The 6,000-nt window shown below is 42.0% G+C and overlaps 1 protein-coding gene across 3 annotated transcripts in view; it reads right to left on the reverse strand.

The window, feature by feature from the left end:
* The window catches only part of lrrc3b (leucine rich repeat containing 3B), a 58,025-nt gene extending 52,245 nt beyond the window's left edge, over positions 1–5,780 (reverse strand). For 2 of the 3 annotated variants that reach the window (XM_080216253.1, XM_080216237.1), the window contains exon 1: positions 5,600–5,780. The gene's annotated coding sequence lies outside the window, so the exon portion shown is untranslated. Of the gene's footprint in view, positions 1–3,517; positions 3,594–5,599 lie in introns of those variants that run through there. The other variant, XM_080216246.1, reaches the window with a different exon arrangement.
* Between the last annotated feature and the right edge of the window lie 220 nt (positions 5,781–6,000).

Here is a 6,000-nt window from a genome sequence, read left to right on the forward strand (position 1 = left end):
TCTTTCTACATGCCTGATCATCATGGATGAACCAGGTCAAATAAATATTAAATAATGAATTGGTTGTCTATATTTTAGCTACACATATATAATAAATGTCAAAGAACAAACATTATTCTAAAAGAAAGAGTTTTTTTACTTTATGTATAACCTAATATACTTCCAGCTTTGTTATTGAACTACTGAATCAATAATTCATTTTATTTGGTGAATAAACCCCATTACTGCGCAAAGAATGGAAGCATAGGCTTCAAGATTTGAAATGTTGACATTGATAATTTGTTACTCTTTTAATCTCAGTACAGGACAAACAAGGACAGGTGATCAAATTAATTTTAATACATCTTAGAGATGTAAAGCTGGCATTTATTCCTCATTCCTAATTGCATTAAAGCAATTTCTTTAGCTTTTTCTTCTTGAACTTTGTAGTGATTTTGTACTGATTTTTTGTTAGATTACCTCAGAGGGCAGTTGGTATTGGACTTAAGTCATGTGTGGTCATTTTGGGTAAGTATGGTAGACTTCCTTCCCTGAAGCTTATTGGTTAAGTTAGGTTTTTACCACACATCGACAGTTACTTTTACATTTTTACTGATACCAGTTTTTATTTCCACAGGAATCCCTCCTCCACAGGAGCCAGTGAAACACAGCCTACTTGGCTGTGTCTCAATCATAAGGGCTAAGTCCATATGTAGACATGAGGATACAACCAACACATTCGCTTAATTGTGACTGTGGAGAGGCATCCCAAAAGATGAAATATCTCCTAGAATGCCCTCTAATACCAGATGATCTGAAAGTCTTCCATTCTTGAGCCATAGCCTTCATTGAACAATGGTGAGACAACAAGATTTCCAGATTTTCTTTTGAGGAACCAGAATTCAAATATAAAGTGCTATTGTGCAATTTAAATTCACAATCTTTTGATTATTATCCCTGGTTTCTGGATTACACGCTCAGTAAGATAAATATTACGCTATTGTATCCAATAATATTAATACTCATAGTTGTGCATATCATGTGCCTCACCTGCTGAAAAGCTCACCATCCACCATGATGATAAACAGAAATGAGAATTATTCAGGAAACCATTTGCTGCCTATCCATTTCAATTTGTCATGCAATGTTACATTTCCAGCAATATCTGGTGCAGTACTTTGGATTTCCCATGGTGTATCAATGGATATTCTACTTTAGGAATAGGCTATGCCTTTAGGTGCCAATGCCCAAAGCTCTCGTAGCCTCTCTACTTATCTTTAAGACATTCATTAAAACCTTCTCTTTGAACAAATATTTGGTGATCACATCTATCCCGTAATGTGGCTCAGCATCAAATGTTATTTGATAATGTTTGTAAAGAATCTTGAGATGATTTATTACATCAAAGGTGCAATATAAATGTAAGTCGTTTTATCAAAGATCAGCCATGGGCAAAACATAATGGGGAATTTATTACATGAAATATGTGTGTTAGTTACAGAAATATGCACTGTATGCCAAATGTTTAATGTTACATATAATTACATTAGATTATAGTATAATAGTACAGTAGATTAGATTAGAATATAGTATAGTAGATTAGATTAGTTATAGTAAATCTTCTTCGATAGCTGAGAGAGTAATGACAGCATTACGTTTCATGAGCAGAAAGTTCCAGTTTGTATCTGAGTTTATGCCAAGTTAGCTGATGTAAACCTGAACTGTTAGCAACAATTCAATCCTTTGGCTGGGAAAAAGAAAGTGACCTGCTCTAGTTAGCTATTCAGTAACTCTTTCTACAAAGAGGGTTTGATCCTGAGAGGATTGGGCTTCATTGTGACGCTCCTCATAGTCAAATAATCAACTGATGCTTACTGTCAGTAAGATGATACATGAAAAGTAACCATATCAATAGTATCTGAGGATTGCATGTGGCAGTAAAGTATCCCAGAATGTGGCATAAACTTGCAAAAAAGGGAGCTCACCAACTTGCAGAATTTAACTGTGATGTAGATGAGTCATAAAGCTCAGAAAAATCCCTGGTCTTTATTAAATTATCGGATTTTATCCAGACTCGTGGTAAGAATGGTGTAATTAACAGTGAGAAAGGGGAGTATCAGTGACTGATTGTTACCCATTAATCCCAGCTGCCAATGCTGATGTGTTGACAGGATTGGACTGGAAATGAGATCCTTCCTCATATGGAAGAATGTGAAGGCATTGGAGAGAGTGCAAAAGAGAGCTGTTCAGAAGATGAGAAACTTGTTTAGAAAGACAGATTGAAGGTAGAAAGATGGTGGAAGAGGGGACTCACAATGTTGAAATGGCGGGGCGGGCTCGTTGGGACGAAGGGCCTGTTTCCCGTGCTGTGTTGTTGTTTGTTCTTTGTTCTTTGAGGCAGGTAAAATTACTGCTCCAATGTGTCCCTCCCTGATCAGCTCAATGCATTCTATGCCTGTTTTGAATAAGTGGTCAGCATGGGCACGCCCTCTATCCCAGAAAGCTTGGATGAATCTGTATCCAAGGTCACCAACATTAGAGCAGCCTTCTCAAAAGTCAACTCACGGAAAGTGACTGGTCCAGATGGGATACCCGGATGAGCACTTAGATCCTGCACAGATCAGCTCGTGGGGGTATTTGCAGACATCTTCACTCTCTCTTTACAGCAATCTGAGCTCCCTATCTGATTCAAGAAGACGACCATCATCCTGATACCAAAGAAAAGCCAAGCAGTGTACCTTAATGACTATCGGCCGGTGGCTCTGACATTATGATGTGCTTCGAAAGGTTAGTCATGTTGTGAATCAATTCCAGCTGCTCGAACAGCTTGGATCCACTACAGTTCACGTATCACTGCAACAGGTTCCACAATAGATGCCATCTACCTGGCTCTACACTCAGCCCTTGAATACCTAGATAACAAAGACACCTATGTCAGATTCCTATTCATAGACTACAACTCAGCCTTCAAAACCATTATTCCTGCAAAACTCATCTCCAAACTCCATGGCCTTCGGCTCAGCTACTCAGTCCACAACTGGATTCTGAACTTCCTAATGCACAGACGGCAGTTAGTAAGGATAAGCAACCAAACTTCCTCCATGATCATCCTCAACATCAGTGCTCCACAATCCTGTGTCCTCAGTCCCTTACTATTCTCCTTACACACCTGTGACTGTATGGCCAAATTCCCCTCCAATTCGATTTTCAAGTTTGTTGACGCCAACGTAGTGGGTCGGATCTCAAACAATGATGAGACAGAGTATAGGAATGATATAGAGAATCTGGTGAACTGGTGCAATGATAATAATCTCTCCCTCAATGTCAGCAAAACAAAGGAAATTGTGTCAACTTCAGATCGCGTAGAGGAGAACATGCCCCTATCAACATCAATGGGGATGAAATAGAAATGGGTGAAAGCTTCAGGTTTTTAGGTGTCCAGGTCTGGCTCTGCACACAATATTGTTAAGACAGCCCATCAAAGACTTTACTTTCTCAGGAGACTAAGGAAATTCATTGTGTCAGCTACAACACTCACCAACTTCTACAGATGCACCATTGAAAGTATTCTTTCTGGTTGTATCACAGCTTGGTATGGCTCCTGCTCTATCCAAGACTGCAAGGAACATAAAGGGTCATGAACAAAGTCCATCCATTGACACTGTCTACACTTCCTTCTTTCTGCCTCAGAAAAGCAGCCAGCATAATCAAGGACCCACGCACCCCAAAAATACTCTCTTCCACCTTCTTCCATCGGGAAAAAGGTGCAAAAGTCTGAGGACTCGCCGCAACTGACTCATAAACTGCTTCTTCTCTGCTACCATCAGACTTTTGAATGAACCTACCTTGCATTAAGTTGATCTTTCTCTACACCCTAGCTATGACTGTAACACTACATTCTGCACTCTCTCCTTTTCCTTCTCTAGGTACGGTTTGCTTTGTCCGTATAGTGCACAAGAAACAATACTTTTCACGGGTGAAAGGACAAAGAATGAGAGGGCACAGATTTTAAATGTTTGGCAAAATAAGCAAAAGGGACAGGGAAAATCTTTTTCACACAGCGAGTGGTGGGGGCCCGCTGGGGGTTTGGGGAGGGGCGGGGGGGGGCAGGTTGAATTGCGAATTGGATGATTATTTGAAACGAATCTGCAGAGTTATGGGGAGAAGGACGGAGAATGGCACTGGACGAATTGCTCATTCCGAGAGCCAGTGCAGACACGATGGGTCGAATGACCTCTTTCAGCGCTGTAACCACTGCCTGATTCTGTGATTCTTTGCAGTCAATTGCCCACTGACACTCACTGTCAAAATATATGGAAAGACGTGTTTCCTTCCAGTAGTGTAGACTGCACAATTCCCTTTTTAAACTTGCCCAAGATGAAACTTTTGTTTTCTATCATACACCCATTACCCGGGGCTGTGCTGCTCATCCTGTGTACCCTCTGGAGTAAGGATCACATACACCAGATAATTGAGGGTGCATATATTAAACAAACGGCATTATTATAGGCTAGTTTGGAACTGTTATATCCTCACTTCTCCACATTTTCCCTCACTTGTAAACCTCAGTACCGTGAGGGAACGAACTGCAATCGAACTCACTGCATTTCCTTCAAGCCGAGTTGCAGATTATGCAGTGTTCATTATATTTTTCAGACTGATATCTGCTCAACTCATCCAGCAGGACAGGCGGATCTGAATGTCACCAGGCAAGAGCGGGGTGTGTGATTGAATCCATTTGGAAATGTGCCATCATTGCCAATTCCTCGCAGAATCAGAGAGAGAGGCAGTGAAATATTCACTCCCATCAGAATTGGAGTCAAGCCTCTTGCACAATTCTCTCTTTCCCCTCGCTCACATATTAAGGAGATGCTCAGGGGGAGGTGGGTGGGGAGAATAGTTACAAATTCAAAATGCAAGTCTGTGGGTTGAAGGCAGCAGGGTAATTAAACCCGGGCAGAAAGTGGCTCCGGGAACCCTCAGCATGAAATCTGCTGGGATCATTGGTGACAGAAATCCATCTGGAGTGATGTGAAATGGCAGGAGCTGCAGGCACTCGCGCAGAGAGCGGGGCTGGGGGAGACACAGAAAGAGAAAACTTTCTTTTTTATGTGTTCAATAATTTCAGCAACTTTGCAGTGGTCATATTGAAAATAGCTGTTCCTGAAACTCATTCCAATGCAGCCCCTTGCAGGGGTGCTGAGGGCTTGCTGTCTGCGGTAAAGAAGCCACACAATCCGCTTTAAATTTCACTGCTCAATATTACTCCAATATTGACGATGATGCAAAAATAGGCGATTAAACAGTTAACGCTTCTTGGCGAGTTAATCGTTTCAAATGCATTATATTGAATAGTTGCTGCATTCGAATATTTGGATATTATACCATACTGCAATCAATCCTGCATTTAATACAATTATAATTCTGAGCTGCAGTTTTTTTGTTAATTTCCCTCCTAGCAATGCAGCGTGTTCTCAGCTAATCTGATCTAATAACGTTTATCTCATTGCGGATTTGGGAGCGGATCCCTCAAATCGCAGTTCCGGACAGAGGCTCCCAGCGCCTACAATAAAGTGTCTTGAGCAAAATAACTCACAGCCCATCCAGAACCATTACTAACCATCAGAAACAGCAACTGCGGACGCTGAGAGAAAGTAGCAACAGGCAGCTTGTTCCTGGCCGGGGCTGTAGGGGGAAGGAGACATCAGAAGCTGGTCCGCAGCTCTCCGCAACTCACTTTCCTCTCGCACCGTCTGCTCTGCGCGGAAATGAAAGACCATTCGCACCTGCAAGGAAGAAAATCCCCCACTCGTCACGTTTATGCTTGTTGTGGAAGTAGTGAGTGCAGGAAGAAAGCACAGCTCCTCTCTATGGGCACACCTCGCGATGACAGCTGCGGGAGGCTGGGCTTTGAAAGCTCAGACTGGAGAGAACCCTTGTTGTTGCTTTCAGCAGCTTCCCCCATCTCCCCCCCAGGGCCAGAGTTCCTCCTCAGATTGTACAGTGACCACCCTTACAACA

The sequence above is a fragment of the Carcharhinus amblyrhynchos genome, chromosome 2 (assembly GCF_965287045.1).
Source record: "Carcharhinus amblyrhynchos chromosome 2, sCarAmb.v2.hapA, whole genome shotgun sequence".
Taxonomy (NCBI): Eukaryota; Metazoa; Chordata; class Chondrichthyes; order Carcharhiniformes; family Carcharhinidae; genus Carcharhinus; species Carcharhinus amblyrhynchos.